Raw genomic sequence first — 27885 nt, forward strand, 5'->3', positions numbered from 1 at the left:
GAGAGCGAGGGCCAGACCTGCCTACAGAAAACACCAAGTGACACAAATCCTGCACCACAAGTCTAGGAAAAGGAATCTTTCCCAGTGCAGGCACAGCAGGAAAGCCCAGCCTGGAACCCAGACAACAGGCCTGGTGACAGCTCACTAAGTAGTAGCGCTTTGCCTTAGGTGGCACCACGGCATGCCTGCATCCTATCCAGGTACTACCTTCTCACTGCCCAATAGCTGCTCTGGGAGGGAATCTGAGAGTGGGCTGGAGCCCTGCAGCCCTGCCCTGGCCCAAATAGCTATTCTTCTGGAGACCTTTGACTGCTGGGGGTATGCCCTGATAATGACACACAGCCATAAGGACCATCATCTGAAGGGTGTCCCTTGGCGGGTACAATGCACAAGCCTCACAAGTGTCAGCGGCAAGCCCCACAGGGTGGCCCAAACCTAGGCCTAGTTATATTGATACAGGAGGAGGAAACAGAAGTCCTGGGAAGGGAAGGGCATGGGGCCTTTAAATGATATGGAAAAAGGGAAGGGAAGGGCACGGTCCCTGGCTAGGGCTCCGCTTACGCCCATGGACCTAAGTGAGGACAGGCATTTTTGTTTTCCTGCCCAAATGTTGCATTTCCCAAGATCTCCCCTGGCCTGCCAAGCCCTCATCCTGTGCCTATAAAAACCGTGAGATCCTAACAGGCAAACACACAGGCAGCTGGATGTTGAGAGGAGCACATCAGCAGGCACCAGCAGGCCACTGACCAGCAGAACAATGCAGAATTTGGCCAGGGCAGTCAGAGAGAGCTCAGGCTGCCAAGCAGCCCAACTCCAGGTGAAAACCGTCTCCCTTCTCGCACCTCCATCTGCTGAGAGCTACTTCCACTCAATAAAACTTTGCACTGATTCTCCAAGCCCACATGTGATCCAATTCTTCCAGCACACCAAGGCAAGAACCCGGGATACAGAAAGCCCTTTGTCCTTGCAACAAGGTAGAGGGTCCAATTGAGCTATTTAACACAAGTCTCCTATAGATGGCAAACTAAGAGAGAAGCCTGTAACACATGCCCACTGGGGTTTCAGGAGCTGCAAACATTCCCCCCTAGACACAGCCAGGGGGTTGCAGCCCTAGAGCTCCTGCTCATCTGTATGCCCCCCTAGAAGTTTGAGCAGCAGGGCACTGAAGAAGCCAGCCACGTCCCATCGCATACCCTGCAGGTGGGACAAGAGAACTTCTCCTGTTTCAATATAACCACTTTGAATCTCAGCTTCCCCAAATAAAATAGGGATTTTAACAAAACCCTACCTTGTGGCATTTAGGGGATTCTATAAGATGAACATAAAAAGTGCTCAGAAAAGTGGTAAGCCTCACCAGGCATTAGCTGTTATTATTCTGCCTGCTTGGAATGGAGCTTTGTCCACCAAACTGTCCTATTCTTCTCCTCTAGGACTGGCAAATTCTATGAGAAAAGGTGTTCACAAATGCACACACAGACATGTGCACACCCACACACATGTGCACACGATATTCAAGACAGAGCCCCATCTCCCCAAAGGAGCAGAACCCCTGGGATGGAGCAGTGCCAGCCCTCACACCCCATCCCCTGCACCAAACTCTGCTTGGCTTTTCTCCTTGGGGTTGCTTCCATTTCCTTGTTTGCCCCCTTCTAGTCTTCTGATTTCCCACTTCCTTTGATTTGCAGGTTCTATGTTTAACAAGAGAGGTCTTGGATCACTTTCAGAATTCTAGCAGCACATTTTGGAAAAAGCCCAGGCACCTAAGGACCCACCAATGCCTGTCTGTCTGGCAGTTGTGTTTTGATCACTCAGTTTTTCTGAGTTGTCTTAGTGCAGCCCCCACGGAGGCTGGTTTTCAACAGTGCCCACCCTGGCCGGCTTCCCTCTTCTCAGTCCCTCCCCAACCCATGCCATCCCCAGCGTGCGCTGCCTTCACTGAGTTCTCGCTGCAGCCCAGCCTGCACACCTCCTGCATTAAAGAAACCCAAACATTCATTCCACCTTCCCTTCAGCAACATTTTCTTCTTTTCTCCTGACCTTTTTTTTTTTTTGAGACGGAGTTTCGCTCTTCTTACCCAGGCTGGAGTGCAATGGCGTGATCTCGGCTCACCACAACCTCCGCCTCCTGGGTTCAGGCAATTCTCCTGCCTCAGCCTCCTGAGTAGCTGGGATTACAGGCATGCGCCACCATGCCCAGCTAATTTTTTGTATTTTTAGTAGAGACGGGGTTTCACCATGTTGGCCAGGATGGTCTCAATCTCTTGACCTCGTGATCCACCTGCCTTGGCCTCCCAAAGTGCTGGGATTACAGGCGTGAGCCATCGCGCCCGGCCCTCTCCTGACCCTTTTTAAGCAAACGCTATTCCAGCCGTGGTTATAGATTTAATATATTTCACAACAACACATATCTGCCCTCCCATTTATCTTGCTTCAGGGTGGTTTCCCTCTTCTGTTAAGTCAAAACAACCACTCCCTTAACTCCATTGAGGGCCTCTGCCTAGCAGCTAATAGGACATGGTGAACAACAGAAGGAAAGGGCAAATCTGATGTGCAAGGAAAATGAAACACTGAGTGTTCAGAGGATGATATGCTCCTGCCACCTGCCCAGCATGAGCCAGGCTTACAAAACTCAGCACAGGTCTCGGGCCCCCAACACAAGGGGCCTTGTTAATGGGCTCCAGGAACCGCTGTTGTCAGGCTGAGGGACAATGACCTCCCTCAAGGTCCCAGTGGCCAAACAGGGCCCTCCCCAAGCCCATGCTGGCTCCCTTTCATGTCACAACTCCACAGGAGGACAACCACACACATTACTTTGTGCCCCACTGCCAGACCTGCACTGCAGGCACACCCCAGCTATCAGCCAGGCCTGCCATTGGACATAGCATGACAGGTCACAGAAGGCTTCTCTCTATGTCATCAGGCCGCCTGGGGAGAAGTTTAAGCATCTCATTGACTGGCTCCTCCCTAGGGATCTCACTTAGTTGGTCTAGATGGGATCTGGGCCTTGATCCTATCTGAAAGCTGTCCAGGTGATTCTAACATGCAGGCTAGGGTGAGATCACAGGCTTTTGAGAGCTGGAACTCTAGAGGAAGATGGCTGGGGTTCAAAACTTCAGCAAGTTACCCAGCCTCACTAGGCTTCAGCGTCCTCAGCTACAGCATTCCTCATAAGTAAAGAAGAAAATGCTTGTCAGGGGCCTAGCACAAAGTAAGCATTCAATAAACCTTTAACTGGCATTTTTTTTTTTTTTTTTTTTTTTTTTGAGTCTCACTCTCTGTCACCCAGGCTGGAGTGCAGTGGCGTGATCTTGGCTCACTGCTACCTCTGCTTCTCAGGTTCAAGCAATTCTACTGTCTCAGCATCTTGAGTAGCTGGGACTACAGGTGCATGCCACCATGCCTGGCTAATTTTTGTATATTTAGTAGAGACAGGGTTTCACTATATTGGTCAGGCTGATCTCGAACTCCTGACTTCAGGTAATCCACCTGCCTCGGCCTCCCAAAGCGCTGGTATTACAGGCGTGAGCCACTGTGCCTGGCCTGCCATTCTTTTTTTTTTTTGAGACTGAGTTTCGCTCGTTACCCAGGCTGGAGTGCAATGGCACGATCTCGGCTCACCGCAACCTCCGCCTCCTGGGTTCAGGCAATTCTCCTGCCTCAGCCTCCTGAGTGCCTCCTACAGGCACGTGCCACCATGCCCAGCTAATTTTTTGTATTTTTAGTAGAGAGGGGGTTTCACCATGTTGACCAGGATGGTCTCGATCTCTTGACCTCGTGATCCACCTGCCTCGGCCTCCCAAAGTGCTGGAATTACAGGCGTGAGCCACCGCGCCTGGCCCCTGCCATTCTTTATTCACCCCTGGGTCACCCTGAGATGGGTCACCCATCTCAAGGTGACCCAGGGGTGAATAAAGACTGGCAGAATGAAATCCCACTTCTCTCCCTGCCCTACCATGTGGCTCTGCTTTTTAGAGAGAAATGGAAAGGGCTTCTTGGACTGTCTGTGCTGGCCCTGGGTCTGTCTATGCTGGCTGGCCCAGGAAGAGGGGAAGATGGTTTGTGGGAGGGCGTCTGCCACAGGCATCTTCGAACACCCCCCTACAGCAGCTATTGAGAAGGAGGGCACCATCGCGGAGAGGAGACTGAGGGGAAAGCTGGGCATCAGCGGGATGTCCAGTCTCTACCACCCAGAAGCCTGGGGCTCACTACTGCCCTCCTTAGGCCATCACTGGGATGGCCATTCCAGGACCAGGCTTAGCATTCCAAGTCTGCTTTCAGGTGCCACTCTTCCTCTCTTTCCCCAGCTGTGACATCAGGAAAGAGGCTAGCTTTCATCCTAACAAAACTTGGAAAAAGTCAACCAGATGAGGTGGGCACCCCAGAGGACCCTCAGGTTCAGAGTGTCTACGTGTATCAACGTAAAGAAAGAACACAATAAAATTTAGCAACCAAATAAATTTCTTCACGCGTTCATTTGTGTGCTTATTCAGTAAATGGTTCTAAGAGCCTCCTCTGTGCCAGGCACAGATTTGCTTGATGTGAAGAACACAAGACACAGATACAGGCCAGTGTATCAGTTAGCGATTGCCAAAACAATGCTGCATAACAAACAACTCAAAACTCAGTAGCTAAAACAAGCATCATGTATTCACACAGATTTGTGGGTTGGTTGGGCAGATCTGCCCCTCACTGCAAGTTTGTAGCTCAGCTCAGCGGCTCTGGTCTGCTCCTTATGTTTCTCATCTGCCTTGGACCAGTAGGTTTTCAAGAAGGTGAAGGTGATAGAAACTCAAGAGGACAGATAGAAACATCCAATATTGGGCCGGGTGTGCTGGCTCATACCTGCAATCTCAGCACTTTGGGAGGCGAAAGCAGGCAGATCACAAGGTCAGGAGATCAAGACCATCCTGGCTAACATGGTAAAACCCCGCCTCTACTAAAAACACACAAAAAATTAACCAGGCGTGGTGGCATGTGCCTGTAGTTCCAGCGACTCGGGAGGCTGAGGCAGAAGAATTGCTTGAACACGGGAGGCAAAGGTTGCAGTGAGAGGAGATCATGCCACTGCATTCCAGCCTGGGTGACGGAGCAAGACTCCATCTCAAAAAGAAAAAAAAAAAAAAAGAAAAGACATATCCAATATATATTTCTTTACCCAGGCTCCAAACTGACAGGTTGTCATCCGTGCCTACATGCCCTTGGCCACAGCAAGTCATGGGGTTTTTAGTTCCCTGCCGCAGGGCTTTTATTCCCTACTAAAATCCAGACCATGAGAACATAGCAAGCATGTAGATGCAGGGCTTTGTGAAGAACTTAGGGCAACCATTCAATTGACCATGCCCAGCCTCTGACCTTTAAAGACCTCCTCCTGGCCTGGATAGAGGAAGCAATGCATTAGGAATAGTTGCAGCACAACATGATTTTGCCCCAGTCACTGAGGTTGTTTGGGACACAGAGTATTTTCTAGCCTGAATGATAGCTGTATATATCTCAGGGAAGAACACCTGTTCTCTGATATGTGTCCTATAAATTAGACTGGGAAGGAGCTGTCACCAACTTAACAGGTGGAAGAGAAGGGACTTGGAGAGATAAAGGAGTTAACCCAGGGTACGCTCAGCTGCCTCCATTATTATTTGCACCTGGTGAAATTGGTCACAACCCCAGCCACTGAAATTGTGAAAGAGGATGATGATCTGGTGTTCACAGCTTCCCAGGCTAATAGATACCAACATTTGGCTGGTCCAATCAGTCATGCCATTGAAGGAAGTCAAAGAACTCAAACTGATGGGAAGAGGTACTGAAGATTAGGCGCAGCTTTAACCTGCTGGAAAGTGCCATCTTTTGCCAAGAAAATGGAACCTTCTGGATGACATTCCATGGTCTGGTCATATTTCAGACACTGTCTTGTCCACATCCTCCAGGAATCTAATGAAGTGTCCTCTCTACCCAATAATAAAGAAATGGGCCATCTTGAGGCTCCAGTGCAGGCCCAGAGTCCCACACTGGTGAGTGGTTGAGGCAAGGCTGCAGGAAGGCACATCCAGGTGCAACACCTGAGCTATCTCAAAGTGTCTTAGATGACTCAACACAGGAGTTGTTGAGCCCAGGTAGGGCTTGAGCCCAAGCCAGTTGAGCCCAAGTCAGCCCAGGTAGGGACAGAGTGCCCAACTGGATGCCCAGGACTAGGGACAGGGGACACAGTGCTGGGCCAGGCCAGCAAGGAGGTCAGGCCAGGCCAGCAAGGAGCAGGCAGGCTGGGCAGAGATTCCTCGCACATCTGCAGGATGAGAGGTGGCCCGGCTGTGTCTCAAAACCTCCTGGAGCTGATCTCATTGGCCAGTCACAGGGATATGTATTCTCTTCCCAGCTCCTCAAGTGAACATCTGTTTTTCTCAAAGCTGTGAATGTCACGTCAAGAATTTCCAATTACCTTCCCCTTGGTTTTATTTAGCATCAGTGTACTGGAGGCATAATTAGTCTGACATGAAAACTTGTATTGTTCCCTTCTCCTCAGCGATGAAATAGGTTCCAAATGTGCTAACAGAGAGGATCCTTCCCCAAAAATGACAAACAGCAAGTGAAGGATGAAAGCAGAGTGAAATACAGGTTAATGACAACTGTGGCCGAGCAGGGGTGGGGGTGGGGTTGTGATTGTGGTGTCTGCCAGGGGGCTCCTGCTGCAAATCTCACCTCCTCCTCAGCGCCTAATGAGGATGGACCTTTTCCACGGCATAAAAGTGATGCTGATAAGGAAGAAAGAGCAATTTCGCTGATATGTTTTCTAACGATACATCATGAGAACCAAGACACCTCCAGGGACTACTGATGAGGCGGTGTCATGCAGCATTCTTCTCCCCTCGAGCCTGGCCATGCTCATGGCCTGGGGGCTTTGGCTGAGGGATGCGTGTTTTGCGTTGGCCAGGATTACCCAAAATGAGTGGGGGAAGAGATACACGCAAAGTTTACAAGTAGAAGACACCCCTAGAAGTTGGGTATTTAAAGTACCAAGCCTCAGAGCCCTCGACTACCCCAGCCTTTGCCAGAGACTAGACCTTTAGCCTCTGATTTGTCTAACACTTGTTAAAGCAAGGCTTTAAGGATCTTACTCATGTGATGCATGCAATGATATCTGTTCTGCTTTCATGCTTTCCTTCTTAAAGGCTCTTCACAGAGCAGCCAGAGGATCCACTAAAGAGGAAATGGGTCATGTCATTGCCCTATACAACTCTTTAGTGACTTCCCATCACACTTAAAATAGAACCCCAACTCCTCGTCTGGACCATATAATCCCAGGTGGCGTTCTCTCACCCACCTCTCTGACCCCACCATGCTGCCACCTCTCCTCCTCTCATTAAGCTCAAGCCACACGGGCATTCTCTCTCTGTTTCTCTAACAGGCCAGTTTTAATTCCATCTTGAGACCCTTGAAATGGCAAAGGTCTCCCTTACAAAAGCAAAGGCTTTCTCAGGCCTGACTCCAGCAACCAGTTGTCAGCTGAAAAGTCAAAGAGTGGTCACATCACCGAAAGCAGCCCCAGTCAGGCCTCGTCACATGGTTCTGTTCGAATTCCTTACAAAACTCTCCACCACATAGTATTATCTTGCTTTTTCGCCTCTCCCTCTCCCACATAAAATATAAGTTCCACAGGTGTGGCGACCTCACCTTGTTTACTCCCTGTCAGGCCCCCTGCACCTTGCAGAGCTTCAAGGCATCTGACACACAGGAGGTGCTCAGTAGCTACTGATAGACTCAGGCCAGTGAGTGAGCTGGTGGGGTTGGGCTTACCAAGGAGGCACGCACAAAGTGCATGCATCTATCTTCAGATAACCGAGGAGCGGACGGGAAAAGAAAGTAAAATTGCCATGTAGTCTAAGAACGCCGATCCAGAACTAATGGGTAGAAGCCACAGGACGGCTTTTGCTAACATAAAGCAGTTTTCTCACTGTCGAGCTACCCAACAACAAAACTCCTTAATCGATGGCAAGCTCCCCAAGTGCAGAGGTTTGTAAGCAGAGGCCACCCTGGAGCCTGTGTAGCGGAGCGATGGGCATCCTTCTAAGCGCCTGAGTCCACGGCATTCTCGTTGGCTTCCTCCATCTCCGTCAGATCACAACCCCCTGAGGGGGGGGCGGAGCCTCATTCTCCAGCAGCGGCTCTCTGCACAGGGTGGGGCTGGAGTATCAGATGGAGCACAGGCATCCAGCAGTCATGGAGTGCAGTGTACATTCCTGGCTCCTGGTAAGGGGTAAGCTGGAGGCTCTAGGCCAGGCTAAATCCATGGGGCCCTGTGCAGAGGCAGGCACCTTCCTGGAGGAACTAATCTTGTGGTCTGCACTTTCCTCCAGGAACACAAGCCTGCGGAGTGGACAGGAAAGGCAGTGAAGAAAGGTGGCAGTCAGGGAACACCACAAACTGCCCTCTGATTGCTTCTCTGCCAGTGCTCCCACAGCCCTGTGAAGGAGAACATGACTTCCATCCCACAGATAAGAAACGTGGTTCAGGGAGGTCACATTGTTTGTCCAAGTCCTACAGCGAGTCCGGGAGATGCTGGGAGGTGCGCTCAGATCTGACTGATGTCACCGCCTGCATTCTTGACAGCTTGACCCCCGAAGATCAGGCAGCTCTGCTCAGGCTGCAGACCGGCCAGTTGGAATCATTCTTAACTCCTCCTTGCCTTTCCCTCTCCCCTGTCTTCTGAGAAAATGAAGCCCCTTAAACCTCCTAGATCAAGCCCTGACTGGAACCCCACTCAGTTCCGCTCTCTGTCATGTGACACAGAGCTATTCTGAGGGAAGCTGGAAGAACCAGTGCATTGGCAGGCTCCCTTCTCCCAGTGCCAGCAGACACAGAGCTGTGATGCCACGGTCTCCTCCAGGGAGTGGCTCCGTCACAAATCTGCATTTCTCTCACCCAGTACAGGTATTTCCTCCCACAGGAGGCACTCAGCAGGGAGGCAGCAATGGCAGATGACAATCCGCTTCTCTCCCTGCCTGCTCCTGGGACCCAATACTGGTCCATGTATGTTCTCCATTTCCTCAGCCTTCCTGGACTTTTGTGGGGGAAAAAGAGGAACAGAAAGAAGAGCAGGGAGGAGAAGGAAGAGCTCCCGGGGCTATGAAAGGTAACATACCTGTAGAGTTTGGGGAGATGGCAGCTTGTGAGAGACAAGGGGAAGAGAGAGAAACAGGAGGAGTATTCTAAGAAGCATGGCTGTGGCTATGAAAAGGATCCTCTCTGACGTTCTTCAAAGACTACCAGTAAAGGATTGCTTTGTGTGCCACTACTTTCTTTTTCTAATGTGATTGTACACAGACATTGGGGTGCCACTGCTACATGAGGCACCACTACTTATATATGGATTACAAATAAATGAAACAATAGATGAATGAATAAATGAATGAATGAACGAACCAATATACAAATGAATGGAAACTTGGAATCCATTGTTTAGCTCCTGAAGTCCCAAGTCTCTCCTGCCTATGTTAAAAATGGTAATGGCTACCACCCCCAGGTAAATGTGCTAGGCACGTCTTTAAGTGCTCTCCATGTCCCAACTTATTTAATCTGCCACCTACAAGGTAGGTAATCTCATTACCCCCATTTTGCAGGTGAGAAAAGTGAGGCATTCACCTAAGGTTCTACAGTTAGTAAGTAGCAACTAGACAGAATTCTACCTCAAGCCTGGCTTCTGACCCATTTGCTTAGCCATTCTGTTAACCCATGAGGTCATCTACTTGCCAAAAAGGACCGACAGAGCCAGCGACCCCAGCACACAGGGCCAACCCCATCCCAGCTGCTCCTGGCAGGAGGACACTGCTGGGCTATTTATATACCTGGGAGGCCAAAACATGTGTGCAATCATGCACTGCTTAATAACATTTCAGTTAACCATGGCCTGCATATAAGACAGTGGTCCCAGAAGATTATATTGCTCAATTTTTACTGTACCTATTCCGTTCAGGTGTGTTTAGGTATACAAATACCATTAGATCTACAGATTCCACTGTGTTACCATTGCATTCAGCACAGTCACATGCTATACAGCTTTGAAGCGTAGGAGCGATAGCCTGTACCGTAAAACCTAGGTGTGCTGCAGACTGTACTGTCTAGATTTGTGTAAGTACACTCTACGGGGTTCGCACAATGATGAAATTGCCTAACGATGCATTTCTCAGGATGTATCCCCATCGTTAAGCGATGCTTGACTATATATTTTCTAATAGCTCAAAAATAAACACCAGAAATATCAACCAAATGCAGTTGTCAGTTTCTTGGCTGTAGTAAGTGCTTACAAAATTTTATTTCACACAAACAATAAAATAACATGAAAAACAGGTATCTGGAAAAGATTGAGCCTGGAGCGTTAAGGCTGAGGCACATCTGCAATGCCTCTACCCCTAGAATCTGTCAGGCAGACACTCAAATGGCAACAAGGCTGCTCTCTCCCCCAACTCCCTAAACAAGCACTCAGGGAGGAGCCCAGGGTGAGAAGCTTACCTTCCCAAACAGCTGGAAAGGGCAGGTGGCAAAATTCAACTTGTCTTAGAGAAAGGCCAAAGGGCCAGAGACTGCCTGTGGGAGGAAGGTGGTCATCCATAAGCAGTGGGCTTCTCTAGGGCTGAGAATTCCTCTGACTCACCTATTTCCGGTGGTGAGCCCTAGATCTGACACACAAGCAAAAGGCAACATGCAAAAAAATGTTTGTGGGGTTAACTTGGATTTAATTAAGTTAAAGCAAATGCCCTCCCCAATTCATGGGGAGAGGAGCACCAGAAGCCTGAGGACAGACCATGTGGCCAGAGGCTAAGGCTCACCAAGGGGGAACCCAAGCCTTATTCAGCTGTCAAAACCAGAATATAGCACAAGTCTTCAGTCCACCACCAAATAAATTGTCCCTTGGAGCCAGGTCCAGAGGGGCAGAGGTAGCCCAAAGAATGATTCTCAAGGAAACTCCGAGTCCTCTCCTGCTAGGCTGCGCGCCACCACCACCACCACTGCAATCACTATCACCATCCCAACCTTCATCACCATCACCACCATCATTATAACAATCACCAGCACTACCACCATCACCGCCACAACCACCATCACCACAACACCATCCATTCCCACCATCACCAATACCAATACCATCACCACCACCATTCCCACCACACCAATAACAACACCATCACCACCACCATCACCACCACCACCATTACCACAAGCAGCAGTACTACCACCAACACCATCAATACCACCACCACCACTGCCAACACCATTACCAGCGCCAACAATAACACCATCAACACAACCACCACTACCTTCACTATCACCATCACCATTACCACCATCACCACCACCACTAACACTAACACCATCACCATCACCACCACCATCACTGCAATCACATCACCACCATCATCACCACTACCGCCACCCCCGTTCTCACAATCACCATCACCATCGTGACAAACACCAACACCATCACTATTACCAACACCACCAATACCAATACTATCCCACCACTGCCACCATTCCCATCACCAATAATGTCATCACCACCATCATCCCATCACCACCACCATCATCCCCACCACTGCCATCATCACTTCTATCGCTATCACTACCACCATCACCATTAACTCACAGATCACAACTAATTGGCCCTTCAAAAAGTGAATTAGAATATCCCAGTTATATAGAAAAATAATCAATATCACTAATTATCAGGGAAATGCAAATCAACAGCACAATGTGATACCACATCACTCCTGCAAGAATGGCCGTAACCAAAAATCAAAAAATAATACAAGTTGGCATGAATACAGTGAAAAGGGAACACTTTCACACTGTTAGTGAGAATGTAAACTAGTATCGCTTCTATGGAAAATAGTGTGAAGATGCCTTAAAGAACTAAAAGTAGAACTACCATTTGATCCAGCAATCCCATTACTAGGTATCTACCCAAAGCAAAAGAAGTAATTATACAAAAAAGATGCTTGTACATGCATGTTTATAGCAGCATAATTTGCAATTTCAAAAATATGGAACCAGCCCAAATGCCTATCAATCAACAAGTGGATTAAGAAAATGTGATATACATATGTGTGCATATGTGTTTGTGTGTATATATATATGTGTGTATGTATACATATATACACCACCATGGAATACTACTCAGCCATAAAACAGAATGAAAGAATGGCATTCACAGCAACCTAGATGGAATCGGAGACTATTATTCTAAGTGAAATAACTCAGGAATGAAAAACCACACATTCTATGTTCTCATTCATAAATGCAAGCTAAGTTGTGAGGATGCAAAAGCATAAGAATGATACACTGGACTTTGGAGACTCGGGGGAAAGGGTGGGGAGTCGCAAGGAATAAAATACTGCACATTGGGTATAATGCACACTGTTTGGGTGGTGGGTACACCAAAATATCAGAAATTACCACTAAGGAATTTATTCATGTAACCAAACATCACCTGTTCCCCAAAAATCTACTGAAATAAAACAATTAAAAATTTTAAAAGAATATCCCATACTGAAGAATTCCAAATAATGGATGTAGACACTCCACTCTTGAGGGATGGAATGTAGTTCTCCACTCTTTAAGTATGGGCTGCAAATAGTGAGATCTTTCCAAAGACGGCAGAATGGGGAAACAAAGGGTGATTTTTTAGTGGAGAAACCTGGACAAACACCACCTCAGCCAAGTGGTCAAGGTCAACACCAACAGTAATAAGTCATGTTATAGTAAGCACCCTTGACATGATGTGATGAGAATGGCACTACCTCCATGGTCTTCCTTCCCAAAACCCATAACCCCCATTTAATCATGAATAAAACATTAGATAAATCTCAGTTGAGGGAAATTCTACAAAATACTTGACCAGAACTGCTAAAAACTATCAAGGTCATAAAAAGCCAAGGAAAAGTCTGAGAAACTATCTCATTCAAGAGGTGCCTAAGGAGACATGACAATTAATGCAATGTGGTGTCCTGGATAGGATACTAAAACAAACAAGAACAAAACAAATGAACATTCAGTAAAAACTAAGAAAATATAGGCTGGGCACAGTGGCTCATGCCTGTAATCCCAGCACTTTTGGAGGCTAAGGCAGTGGATCACTTGAGCTCAGGAGTTCGAGAGCAACCTGGGCAACATGGCAAAACCCTGTCTCTACAAAAAATACAAAAATTAGCCAGGCATTGTGGCATGCACCTGTAGTCCCAGCTACTTGGGAGGCTGAGATGGGAGGATTGCTTGAGCCTTGGAGGCAGAAGTTGCAGTGAGCTGAGATCACACCACTGCACTCCAGCCTGGGTGACAAAGTGAGACCTTGTCTCAAAAACAAAAACAAAAAAAAACTAAGAAAGTATAAATGAAGCACAGACTTTAGTTAATAATGTATCAACATTGGGTCCTTAATTATGACAAATGTTCTATACTGATGTAAGAAACTAAAAATGGAGAAAACTGGGTATGGGGTATATAAGAATTGTCTATACTATCTTCATAATCATCCTAAAATGTAAAGTTTATTCAAAAAATTGGAATTTTACCCTAAATTCTATAGAATACACTTCTAAAATACTCCTCTAAAGTGTTTCCTCCTCCCCAATTATCCCTCCTTAGCTCGACGTTATGCTGACACCCAAATATTGGCACTGACCTTCCTGCTGGCCGCAGGCATCCCATCCAGGGCATCCTGTTTGCTGAGGTAACTCAGAGCTTTCAGGAACACAGAGGTGAGGAGGCACATCTACGCTGCAATGGTTCCCACTGTCTTAACGACTGACTCTAGCCTCTAGCATGGCATACAAGTCCTTACCAGTCTGGCCTCCTGTTCCTCCACATGCCTTTTTTGATGTTGCCATGTTAAAATACCAATTGCTCTTTCCTCCAAAAGCTCTTCCTCTAGCGCCCAAGCTCTGACCGTATATGCTCCTACCCTTGCTGCCCCACTGTTTTCCCTGATTGGCTCCTGCCTATGCTTTAAGACTCAGCTCATACAGTGCTTCCTACAGAAAGCCATATTTTGCACCAGGATGAATGTATTGGCTTCAGAGGACACCCTCGCAATCCCTGTACTTATATCTATTCTGTATTGCCGTTAATTGCTTACTTTCCCTAAGGACAGATGAGTGCTCTCACCTATGTCTCTCTATTGCCAACCTTCAACAAATGTTTATTTAATGATGAGTAAATTACTTTGGAAAAAAAGGGTGGCATGAAAAATCATGGCCAACAATCCAGGCTTTTGTTCCTGGGTTTTATATTACAAATTCTGCTCTTCAGAACTCCATTATCCTCACTAGAGTCTTATATAACCACATCCATTATATGGCAATGTAATGGATTACTAGATTTAATTATAACACGATAATTAATGTCAAGGTATTGCCAGTTTGGACATAAATATTAAATATCACCTTCTATGTAACTATTTTCTGACTCTGTGATTGCAGAGATTAGAAATACCAGTTTTTGATGAGAAGTGCCTTTGTCATGGGGGGACTGATGCCAAGTGGAACATCTGGTTTGCCAACTGCCTCCGTCCTCCAAGTAGAATGCCTCCTCCCTGGCTTAAGGCTGGGCTCCCAACACACCTGGTCCTGCCACAAGCTGTCTCTCACATGCCCTAGTGCAGACCATCACACCTGGCCCTGTGAGTTTCTGCAGGAATCTGTCCAAGTCTCTTGGGAGATTTTTAAGTTGCATATCCCCTTATGGCCTCTATTTTCCTCGATGAAGAGCAACCACATGGAGCAAGGGAGACTCAGGAGTTATGACAAGGTACAGACAGCATCGCAAGTCAAGGAGGGGAAGCTGAGCTGCTGTGGACCAGGAAGGCTCCTCCTGGGCCTCCATCCCTCTACTACATCTTCTCCTGCAGCTACCTCTCAAGCCCTGCTTTGTCTCTCTCCCTAAAGTTGCAATTTCACTCTGCATCTTAACAAAAACATCACCTCTGGTCACTTACTTTCAAGCTACTCTCAAATGGCAGGATCATGAATGTTCATAATGCAAAAGCCACATACAGGACATAGTGCCTCCATGCTAAGCCCTCTTCCCAACCATTGATTCTGCCAGAAGTCTGAAAGGAACAGGCCCAAGCTTCCGGCTGACTTGCTGAAGCCCTCATACTGACTCCCTGAGCTTCAGTATAGAAGATAAGAAATCCTATCAACATTAAGCCGCCATGCTTTGACAAAGCCCAAACTAATATATTCAGAGAGACCAAAGGAAGATTGCCCAGCCAGTCTCCAGCTTCTCCAACCCCTCACTCTTCCAAGTCCTGATTGAACCACATGACAGATCCTGAGCCAAAACTGCCCAGCTCAACCCTTAACAAAGTTTTGACCCAAAGAAAATATGAATAATAAAATGATTGTCATTTTAAGCCACTGAACTTTGAGGTGGTTGATCACACAGCAATAGATAACCAGATCAAAGGTCCAACATCGAAGCCACTGCAATAAACAAACAGCTCTCCGATCCTTCTTCCAGCAGCAAACTTCAGCTTCCCACACAGCCTTGGTCCCATTGTCAGACAGAGAAGGCTACTCTGTCCCTTCTCCAATGTGCTGGTGCTTCTGATGCAAACATCTTCCTAAAACGTTCATTCAGGCCCCACAACCACAGCATCTGGATCCTCCGACTCCTGTCAATCTCACACAGAAAGGAATTCTCACCTCTACCTCACTCAAACCCACCAACCCACAAATGAAGTAAAAATAGACTTTGGACATTCTATGACTGAGCTGAGACCTCTGGGTTACTTGTGTCTCTGAGAAAGCCAAAGGTGATGCCAAAGGCAGAGCGGTTCTGATGGAAAGCACAAACTGCATCATCATCATCACTATCATCAGTATTGTCTTCATAATCACCATCTTCAATTACCATAATCATTATCAATCCTATCGTCACCATCAATGTCATCATCACCAATGTTGTCACTGTCATCATCATCACCACCATCGCCATCATCACCATCACCATCACTACCACCATCTCTCCATCATTTATCACCATCGCCATCAACACCATCATTATCACCACCACGATCACCATCATCACCATCACCATTATCTCACCATCATTATCACCATCACCATCATTATCACCATCATCATAATCATCACCACAATCACCATCATCACCACCATCAACATTATCATCACCACCATCACTATCATCTTACCATCAAYATCACCATCATCGTCCTCACCATCATCACCAGTATCACCATCATCTCACCATCATTATCACCATCAACAGTATCATCACCATCAAAAAGTCATTATCATCACCATGACCACAGTAATGCCAGGGACATTTACTGAGCACTTACTGTGTGTCAGGTGCTATCCTAAGCACTTCAAATGACTGTCTTGTTAAATTCTCATCATATCTTATGATGTAGTCCTGCCACTATCCCTACTTTAGAGATAAGAAAACAAAGGTTTGGAGCAGTTTTATAACTTGCCCACAGCCACCAGCCATAAGGGCAGTACTTGGATTCTAACACCAAACAGACAACACCAAAGGCCAGACATGTTCTTACCTGCTCTGACATCTCTCCCCTCAAGCCTGTTCCTTACCTCAATTGCTTTAGAAATACTACACTGGATACTCCAGGGCCCCAAATGCAATCCTGAAGGGCCTCAGTCTCTGCATCTGAGATAGGGGAGCAGTGACAATAGCCTGGCTCTGGGCAGAGTGACAGACCTAAGGGCACCCTGTACCATAGAAATGAATGCAGCCATTTACTCATCTACTCCAAGCCAGGCACTTCCCCACACATTACCTCCTTTAAACTTTCCCACAGCCCTGGGGGTGAGCAGGGACTACCTTCTTTATTTTACCAGTGATGCCAGATTCAGAGAGTAAACTCAGCTGAGTAACTCCCAAACCCCTGCTCTTTCTGCTGCCCCCATCTGTTCCCCGCTCCGTATCCTGAGGACAGGTACCACATGCTGAGCCAGGGACAAGGTCCCTCTGTCTGAGCCTGTCAGAGAAGCAGGATCATTCCCTGCACATTCAGTAGGAGCAATTAATGAGCCAGGGATGTGCTTACTTTGCATTTCCAGGGGCTGACAGCCTTCCTGGGCATGCCCCGTCTGCATAGGAAGAAATACCCAACAGCTGGAAGAGAAATGAGCAGCCCTGGAGCTGGAATTCCTGCTCAGCCTCTCCCTGGCACTGGAGCTCCACTGCATGCCTGGATAGCTCATACAACTTCCCTTTACCTGTCTTCCTTTGGAAGTTAAAACTAGCCAGATTTGAAAGGACACTGACCCTCATAGAAAGAAATAGTCATGACTTTTTAAATTGGTCACTGAATCAAATGTTCAAATAGTGTTCCCCATTTCACAGATAAAATTATTTTTTTCTCACTTTTTAATTGGCCTCTGAAGTCTCCCAGTATGCCTAGACCACAGCTGCTGCCTGTGATGGGACTGACCCTGAGGGCCATCCCTGGGGTGTGAGCACACATGAAGGAGAGGTGGAGACAAGTGGGGAGCCCAGTTGGAACCGTTGGGCCCCACTTCCTGCAATTCTTAGTTCCCTGCCATGCAGACCTAGGCAGTAGTTAAGTCCACAATCCAGGGACACAGGACTTTAGAGCCATGGCAGCAGAGCCAAGGGACCCAAGCATCACTGCAAAGGCTCTGAAATGTGCCCAGCTTGGAGGATGAAGAAGGTAACTGTTTGAGCTTTGAGTCAAATCATGTCATGATTTTGGTCTCCTGCAATGCCAGGCCTGACTACTCCTCCGCCCCAACACTGCCAGTGCCTAGGGGGATCTGGAATGGGTGGCAGGGATGAGGATTGGAGTCTACTGGGTCACGGGAGGGGAAGGGGGGCCTACTCAAGACCACCTCCTAAGGGCAAAGCTACAATCCAAACCTAGGGAACAGAGGACAGAGGGCCATAGCCTGGAACCTACCAGTGATGCTGAGAGTGGAGAGGAAGCAGCTGGGAGCAACAAAGAATAGGATAGGGTGTGGGAAATCCCACATCACTGTCCCCCACAATGCCGGTGAGCCCTTTATGGTAGGGGTGGGGGCATCACACAGTTTCAAAGGCCAGTGTGGAAACAGGCAGACAAAGGCAGAGCACATACAAACAACTCACCACAAACACACACGTGTGCACACCCTGGCACCGCTGATTTGTTTACCTATTGGCACAAGGGCAAACAAACCACAGCCCTGGAGAGGGGGAGGCCCTGCCCTGGGATTGGTAGCGGCCCTGCCTGATTCTCATTAGGTGATGAACGGAAGGCTTGTGTGGCTGGGGTTTGTTATTGCTGTTGCTTTTGCTGCTTCCCCGAATTCCCTGCTGAAGGAAAGAGGAAAGATGCACTGCAAAGGGCACATCCTCTCTCAGCCCTTCCACAAGGAGAGTCCTTGCAGCAGCAAGGCAGGCCCATTTGCACACACATTAATAATGTGCAAAGCTCTTTAGGCTGATTGCCTGCTCCTCGCAGGAAGCCGCCATGGTGGCTGCCAAGAGGCTGAGCTTACCCCTGCGAACTCGTTCAGGGAGGCACAAAGCAGGGGCCAGCCTGGCTTCCCACACCAAGGGCCCATGCAGGCGGCCTGAGTGCAGGGAGCCCAGAATGAGGCTGCCAGGCAGAGGGCTGCCCATCCCGGCCTCGTGGCCCAGGCAAGCAGGGAGACAGAGAGAGCACCTCCCCAAGCAGCCAGTCTCAGCTCCCAGGCTCCCCGTTGACTGACAACTCTAAATTATCATTCCCTTAGGATTTCTGTGTCCCCGAGCTGCTTCCCATAGAGTCAGAGAGTGGCAGAGACAATACCTTCACCCTGGTCCCTTTCCAGATCATGCCACTCACCTGCTCACAAACCTCCAGTGACTTCCTATTCAATCAAAACCAAACCCAAAATCTGACAAAGGCCTGAGAGCCCCCAGTGCTTTGATCTTGAACACCTCCCCACCGTCACCTGCCACCACTCTTCCCCTGGCTCACTTGACACCAGGCACACCCTCCTCCTCACTGATCCTCCAACGTCCTGAGCTCATTCCAGCCTCAGGACCACATGCTACTCCAGCTGCCACAATCTCTCCGCAGCGTATCTTATTTGGGGAGCTCCATCACATCCTTCCAGGCTCTCAGTAAATTCTTCCTTCTTGGCATCATCGTCTCTGACCACTGCTTTACAGTGGTACCCTCACCAAACCACTCTCTTCTTACCTTACTGTATTTTTCTTCATGGGGGTTATCACTAACTGCATGACTTTTGGTTTACTCATTTATTTGTTTAGTGTCTGACCCCTACTTCCACTAAGATGTCAGCTCTTGAAGACAAGGGCCTTGTTTGTCTCAGCTCCTTTATAATCTCAGGATCTAGAACAGAGCCTAGTCCATATTCACTGCCCAATTAATATCTGATCCATTTCAAGACAGGCAAATGAGACCCAGAAAGGCAAGGCGGTAGCCTATAGTCATACAGGGAACTGGAGAGAGCCAGGGTAGGAGCTTGTGTGAACCTTAGTCCCAGACTCTGGAGAGCTCCTGTGTGTGATACAGAGAACCGGGCAGTTCCCTACAGGTCTGGCTGATGCAGCCAGTGACTTGCTGAGCATCTACTCTGCATGGTTCTTTCAATGCACTTCAGGGAGCAATCGTAAGGTGAGGTTGGTTCCTCCCTGCAAGTGAGATACAGTTTTAGAAAAACGAGAAAATTGAGGCCACAGCCCAATGCAGCAATGCCTGAGCCTGGCCAGGACACGATCCCTGGAGATGCTGCACCCACAGCAGGGACTGAAGGAAGAAAAATCTGACAGTAGAACATAAAAGCACCATGGCTTCCACATGACTGCCAGTGGGTAAACGTTTGCCACTCAGGCCCTAAATAGGAAGTTACGTCTATGCTAATGGTCAGGCAGGCCAAACCCTCTTCACCCCAATGGGCAGCGTCAGCGTGCCCCAAATGCAGAAAGGAAAAAGCTATAAGACCCACAAACTGAAAGCTGCCAGTCCCAGGATAGTTAACAACCAGCAGCAGCCTTGCGGAGCACTGCTAGGCAGAGCAAACCAATGCCAATGACCACCACCCATCTAAAGAGCTGGCCTTCATGCAGGAAAGACCGAAGGTGCCTGTAAGGGTTAAAGAGCTCAGTTCACAGTTAGGGTAGAATCTGAGCAATGGTGGATAAAAAGAACAAGAGCTTCTGGCAGCTACAGTTGACTGTTGAACAACACAGATTTGAACTGTGAGGGTCCACTTACCCGTAGATTTTTTTCAATGTTTCACTGAACATGACTGCCTCCCCTCCCCCCCTTATCCCTCCTCCACTTCTCCTGCCTCTGCCACCCTGAGACAGCAAGGCCAACCCTTCCTCCTCTTCCTCAGCCTACTCAACATGAAAGTGACCAGGATGAAGACCTCTATGATGAGCCACTTCCACTTAATGAGTAGTAAATGTATTTTCTCTTCCTGTGATTTTCTTAATTCCATTTTATTTTCTCTACCGTAAAAATACAGTACATAATGACTATAGCATACAAAATGTGTGTTGATCAAATATTTATGTTATCGGTAAGGCTTCTGGCCACCAGTAAGCTTTAGGAGTTAAGTTTTGGGGGATCAAAAGTTATACACAGATTTTTGAGTGCACGGGGGGTTGGTTCCCCTAATCTCCACATTGCTCAAGGGTCAACTACACAAAGGAGACCCCTAAGGCAGGTCAGCACCCACCACCAAAAGCAAGAAGGGTGTTGGAATCACAGAAAACAGGGGTGGTACCTTGAGGAGTCAAGAAAAGAAACAGGAACTCCTAGGACCACTGTGCTAGGAAAGACTGCCGATACTCAGCAAGAAAGAACTGGGAAAGGAGAACAGGGCTCGCTTCACACTGTTCTCGTAGCTAATGAGCTTAAGTTGACAGTATATATGCAATAAATCAGACATTGTCACTTGGCAGCCTGCAAGCCTTATCAGCCCCTGCCACAGACAGAGTTGGCCAACAGAGAGTACAGCATTTTTGTAATTAGCTACAAACATTTAAAAATTAAGAGATTTCACAGAAAATCCAAATATCTGGCTCCACTTGAGACACAAGACATAGTGACCACACCAGGCCTTCTCAGGGCAATCCTGGCAGAGCCTGACAGTCCTCTTCAGAGAAGGATGTGCCCCCAGGTGCCTGCAGCTACAATACTCTCAATTCTTATAGCCCACCTGCTCTCTGCCTTACTGTCCCTGCCTGGATGCTATAGGCATTTGGATATACAACCTGGCTGTCACTCCAAAGGGTGACTTTAGCCATTCTCTGTTCGATTGTCTTCAAAACCTCCAAGTTACAGAATTATCCAAGAGTTGTTCACGTGGTTGGCTAGATGGGATGGTCCCACTTAACCATCATAGGGCAGAGAGAAGTGGCAGCCATGCAGCCCCCTTCCCACCCTGCTTCACTAGGCACAGGGCAGTCTCCAGCTGGGTATTCACTGTTCTTCCTGAGTGTGTGTTTTCTCTCTCTAGTGTAGCCTGGCAGTGCTTCAGGGGCAGAGACCATGTCTTTCTCCCCCTAAGCACCCAGTACAAGAGGTCCAGAGATAGAGGCCATTCTGTCTTAGTGGTAGACTGGCCACTAACAGGCTGCTGAGATGCCTTTTCATCTGAAGAGTAACTCTGCAGGCGAAAAGCACCATCGGCTTTCCCTCCTTCCATCGGCCCAGTAACCAGCAATCCTGAAAAGCCACTACTAGCTGCTCCTGCTCATGCGTGCCAATAAGAGCCCAGATGGGAGGTGCCCTGTGAACACCCTGCTCCTGAACTAGATCTGAAAGTGCCCAGCTAGCATCTGGAGCCCAGGCAGCACTGAGCCCTCCTCTTCTCCCCCTCTCCCTTGCACTCTAACATCCTCTCCAGCTGAGTACTGGACCACAAGCCAGTCCTTAACCCCAGCTGGGCTGGCTGGAGATTGTGAGCACTTTGTCACTTTTTCCTAGCCCCTCCTCTTACCACGCGAGGTGCATCCCACATCTGGCTTTCCTCACTTGGCTCTGGGAGCTATGCTTCCTGACACAGAGTGAACAGGAGCTATGCTTCTGCCAGGCTGGCCACAGCTCCCCATCTCTGAGCCACTGACTCTCCAAGCTTGACCCCAACAGCCCCAGACTGGTTCTACCAACTCAGCCAAACACCATCCACAGGCAGAATAATGAAACTATGGTTTTCAGAGCACCATCCATGCACCAGGCCCTCTCAAGAGCTTTCCCTCATTTAATTCCCACAGCAACTCCTTGGGAAGGTGTGACTATCCCAACTTTCAACCAGTAAACAGTCTCAAAAAGATGGCACCGATAGCAGAGTTGGGCTCTGATTCTGTGTCCATTTGCTCCAAGGACAATGCCCCTTCCTCTGTGCCACCAGTAGCCCCAGCCCTGGAAAAAAAAAAAAAGCATCATGTGGCCCCAGCTGAGCATCTGAAAGCCTCAGGGTTCCTCTGTCAAGAGAAGAGTGGGTGGAATGGGTGTGGGAGGAGTCGGACACCCTTGGGTGCTCTGCCCTGCCTTTTCTTATTTAAATCAAACTGGTTGACGTCCTGCATCTCCCTGTGGTAGGAAACTCTCCACCTGTCCTCCCTGTGCCCAGGTACCCAGGGCTTCTTGGATGGGGTTGGGGGATTCACGTGTGCTTTTCCTGCAATGACCTCCCTCCCTCCAGTTCTTTCCTCCCACACCTTCACACTTGCCTCCTACACCAGCTCCTCTCCCCCAGTCTCCACGACTCCGACTGTAGACCACAACTCTGTACACTCCTCTCCCCCAATATCACTCACAACACACCTTGGAGACAGCACAGATACGCAAGTAATGCCCTGGGGAGAGGGAGAGGCCATACCACGCCCTGCACAGCAGGCAACTGGGAGGTGAGGAGTAGACACGCCTGGTAATGGCCCACTGACCTTGCCAGTTCTCTCCTACGTCCACTGACCCAGCAGCAGGTCACCAGCCCAATCCCTGATGTCAAGCACTAGCACATCCCAAATGTCAGAATGTTGACCTTGCCCAAGGGTCACAAAAAGTTTTTTCACTTTTCTCAATGCCCTCCATGCCCATATCTTTACATTTTCTGAAACTAATCCACCTCCCCACGCACACATCAGCCACTGGGCATGTTCCGGGTGCCCGTCCTTGTCAAGCACTGTAAGAAAGGAAAAAGGAAAACGTACATCCCAAATACCCTGTACTTAGAAGAATGTTGTGAATCAAGTGTTAATTCCATTGAGCAGAGGAGAAACCAGAGCTCAGAAAGTCACATGGTGAGAAAGTGGGGCAGGAAAGAGGTTGGGTCTGCCTGGAACTCCACCCTTCCCTGCCCTGTAGACAGAAAGCCTATATCAAATGTCCCCAGACTCTCAGGTGCCCAAAAAGTCATGGAGCTGCTCTTCTAGTTGTTCAGGGAGAGGCAGAGGCAGCCCATCCATCCCCTTGGGCTCTCTGCAGGTGTTTTGGCAGAGAGAGGACTGGGGATTGTCCCCATCCCTATATGAGCACTCAGAGGTATCCACCACCCCTCCATGCCACCTGCTACTCCATGGCAATGTTCACCTAGTCTTCTCTGTGTCATGCTCCAGGAGAAAAATGGGCTCTCCCTTGACCTGTCAATGGCAACAAGCCTCTCCAACAGCACATAGCGGGAAAAAGCTGGGCTTTGAGTCAAGGTGTTCAGCATTCCTAGCCAAGCTCTGCCATTTTTCATCTTTCAGACCACGAGCAAACCCCAACATCCCCACAGGCTTAAAGCTTAATACTAGTCTTTCTCTTCCAGCATTGTTGAGAAGACTCGGTGAGTTTCAGGGTCTGAATACAGTGAACTTGATAAATAAAGGCTGCCTTTATCCCTCCTTCTGTGCCACATCCCCCTCCTTACCACATTCACCCCAAAGTTGGACAATGTTGAAGTAAAGTAAGAGTCAGGAGGCACATGGCCCCAGACCCTCAGACCTGCCGCAGACCTGCTTCTACCCAGGAAACTCATCTGTACACTAGGGCCATGCTAAATGGATAACAGAATGCTCCCAACTCTTCATCCCTTTGGGCATTGTGACTTTGCAGATTTCCCCTCAAGAGCAGTCTTCCGTCCAGAGGAGGAGACTCTTTCCACTGCCTATTGGGCTGATTTCATGGCTTGCTCTGGCCAAGAGACTGCAGCAGTAGTCACAATGCACCAGGTCTGAGCCCAGGCCTCAAGCGGCCCTGAGTACTCACACTTGTTCTCCTGGGATTCTGCTGCTGCCTCATGAATAAGCCTGGGCTAGTGTGCCTGTCCAGGGGCAGGCTCATCACCACAGCTTACAGCTAGCCAGAGCCATCCTCATCAGCCAGCCTTGATCTGTGAGCCAGCCCAGCTGAGATCTATTGAGTCTAACCCAGGTCTGCTGACCAGGAGGCTCATGCATAACAACACATGCTTACTGTTGGATGACACTGAGTTTTAGGATGGTTTGTTACACCACACCAGCTAGCTGATGCAGAGGACTTCTCTCCAAGGGGACTGGCAGCTCAAGCATAGATGGCAGGTGACCAAAGCCAAGCTCCTACCAGTGATACAGACAGGAGGCAGGGAAATATTGGGTAGAAGAAGGAAGTTCCCAGCAAAGGCCCCACCCTCAAGCCTGGAAACCCACAGCCCTAAATGGAAAGAGGCATTCCTGTTTTCACACACAAATGTTGCCTTTTGGCCTGCCATGGCTCCGTATCCTGTATCCATATAAACCCAAACCCCAGGCTCCATAAGCAGACAAGCAGAGGGACAGTAGAGTAACACAGCAGAGAAGGAGAGAACAGAAGGAGCATCTGAATGTCAAGAGGAGTTCAGTTGGAGATGGTCAGAGAGAAGATCAGCTGCAGGATGGCAGAACTCCAGGGAATATCATCTTCCCACTCCATCCCCTTTCCAACTCTCCATCCATCCTGCTGAGAGCCACCTCCATCCAGCAATAAAATCCCCTAAATTTACCATCCTTCAATTTGTCCCTGTGACCCAATTCTTCCTGATGCCAGGCAAGGACCTGGGTAGCAAGAGGGCACTGAGCTGGTTAACACTTAAGCCGTCTGCAGATGGCAGAGCTAAAAGAGCACTGTAACATGCCCACTGGGGCTTTGGGAGTCACAAACACCCAACCCTAGACACTACCATGAGGCCAGAGCCCAAAAGTGCTCATCCCAGCTCCTGAATCTGCCCATCTTTGTGCTTCCCCTCCTATAAGGGAGCCGATCAAAGGAGCCACTTCCCTATCACACATCCTGCGAGTGGGATCAGGGAACTCTCTTATTTCACCAGCACTAGGCATGGGCTCTGTTTGGGGATATCATGTGCAGAGGATGGCACCAGATGTGGACTACATGGCACAGATAGCTTCTCCAAGATAAATTCACAACAATTTAGATAATCTCTCTCATTTCTGCCTCTCATGACAACCCCCCACCCCACCCCACACCTTCCTACAGCTTCCCTGCTGAGCTCCCCAATCAGCTCTTCAGTCAACAAACAGGCTGACTCACCTCAACCTCGGGGTGAGGCCCCAGGCTGAACACCCTTGGGGATCCAGGAGCAAAAAAGGGTAATTGAGCCATTTCGGCTGCTGCAGGCTGTTTCCCTTTATAAATGCCTATTTTTCATGTCTGTTTCCTCCTTGGCCAAAGGGGCTACCTGCTAATAAGCCACAGAGACTCTGCAGGGAGGAGATGACATTCTGCTCTGCTATTTAATGACCCACAAAGGAAGGAAAGGCCACCAGGTGTCTTCAGGCCCACGCTTCAAGTTCACAGTCCTCTTTGACCCCAGAGAGGCCTCCCAGACAGTCCATGTAAGGTTTTCAGCACCCCTGGGCACCAGTAATGGGATGGCATGATTTGAGATGGAACTCAAAATAGAAACAACACCCAACCAGAAAATAAACACTGGAAAGTCCAGCGGCACTCAGGCCTTTTCCCCTGATGATTGCTTAGATGCTCCTTTGAAATATCAAAAATCAAACATTAAATTCTTACAATGTTTTACTCAGGCGCCCCTGGCTTGGCTGGAGTGTTAAGAATGTGTTTCATTTGCCCAGTGGGCAATCGAGACTGTAGACAATGTTTGTGTGGGAGTAGAAGTCGGTGCTCCTGGGGTCCCACCCTTCATCCATTTACCAGCCATAACACATGGCCCCTGAAAAGGTGATTAAGAAAGATGAACAGGCCCCAGTTCCTGCCCTTAGCATTCCCAGGTCACAGAGGGAGGGAGATGGTCATAGCACAAGTGATGGGTGCACGGCTGGCTCTGGGATGAGGTGGCGATGGAGGTGTGTTCAGGAGGCAGCAGCCTCTGAGGGATGTGATGCTGCTGTCAGAGAGGGAACAGTGCTGGTTGCACCTGGACAGAGCTCACAGTGGCTTCCCCAGCACTCAGGGACTTTGGAAACATGAGCAGGAGGGTGGGGACAGAGGAGGAAAGGAACAGAGCCATGCCAAATCTCAACATAGATCCTAAAAGGATAGCTCTCTGTTCCCTTCCCGCCCCAAGTTCTGGCTGCCTCTTGCAGTCGCTGAGTTCCAAGCCAACCAGAAAAAAATCTAGGAAACATTTCTTTCTTGTGATCTTATTTCTAAGAATTTCTAAGAAAATAGGAATTTCTCAGATTGGAAGCACTTTTGCTAAAGTGCTAAGGCTTCAAAATCCGTAAACAGAGGGATATAATTAAATGCAAATGCAGGGCCATATTTAAAAATTAATCTCCTATAATTAATTAGTAATTTAAAATATTCTAGTAAATGATACTTAAATGGCACAGAATTATTCCAGCTCTGAGTGATAAAGTCGTCTGCTAAAAATTTACTGTGTTAGAGTGAGAAATATTTGCATATATCATGTGGGACAACAGAACACTGAGATTATTTAATTTACCTTTGCTGTAAAAGTATTTAAAAGCACAGTCTTTATATTCAAATTGTGGGAGCTTCATTCACTGCAGCAAACTCTGAGAAGCAACTGATTTGAAGACAGGACTAAACCCAGGCTGGGCTACTATGAAGGATTAAATTGACCTCCAGGCACACGCCATGCCTGGGAGGCCAAACTGGAAGAGGTGTTGGGTGGCCCCTTCCACCTTTTTCCTTCACCTACTCCATCCAGCCTGGATGAAAAGTGACATCTTTTACCAGAGCAATGGGACACTGTCCAACCAATCAGCTATTCTCTCTGCTGTTCTTTTTCCTGTTCTCTCTCTGAGAAAGAGATCACTGCAGAGGTCAATGTCATCTGCTGCAACTGTCACTGGGTAGCTGCCATTTTTTTTCCAAAGACAGAATGCCTCCCCCAGACTACTCTGCCACCAGCAACGCTGTCCTCCTGGTGGATGTGTGCGTGCATATTGATGTGTGGGTCTGCACAGGTGCATGTTTGTGTGTGTGTCAGTGCCTGTTGGACTGTGCCAGTCTGAGGGTCTAGTTGTACCAGTGTATGTGGCTGCTGATTGTATCATGGCATCAGGCTGTGTCCATGTGTGCAAGTTTGTGTGTGTGCACAAATCCATGCCTGGTCTCCCACATCTCCCTCCACTGCTGCTTACCACCACCACCACCACCACCCCCAACACACACTCATCTCTCTCTGCATCCTATATTCCAATGCCATGTGCCACCGCCGGGCTCAGGAATGTCCCACCTGCAGAAGCAGCCCTGGCCTGATTTGCTGACCCATGCAGGCCTAAGGCAGCATTCTTAGGCAAACATAAGCCTTCCCACTAGCCGAAGTTTTCAGACCAAAGCCCTTGCTGATGTGCTGGCCTAGGAGTTGCTGACCAGCCAAGCAGGCAACCAAAGTACACACACAAAAACACAGCTTACCCCATCCCTATGTGAAGTAAGAAATA

The 27885-nt window shown here is 48.5% G+C and overlaps 1 protein-coding gene across 3 annotated transcripts in view; it reads right to left on the bottom strand.

Annotated features, from left to right (window-relative positions):
* Positions 1-27885, bottom strand: part of GRID1 (glutamate ionotropic receptor delta type subunit 1) — a 771066-nt gene that overhangs the window by 498377 nt on the left and 244804 nt on the right. The gene's annotated exons all lie outside the window — the stretch shown is intronic.

The sequence above is a fragment of the Sapajus apella genome, unplaced genomic scaffold, assembly GCF_009761245.1.
Source record: "Sapajus apella isolate SASKATOON/1434 unplaced genomic scaffold, GSC_monkey_1.0 scaffold163, whole genome shotgun sequence".
Lineage (NCBI taxonomy): Eukaryota > Metazoa > Chordata > Mammalia > Primates > Cebidae > Sapajus > Sapajus apella.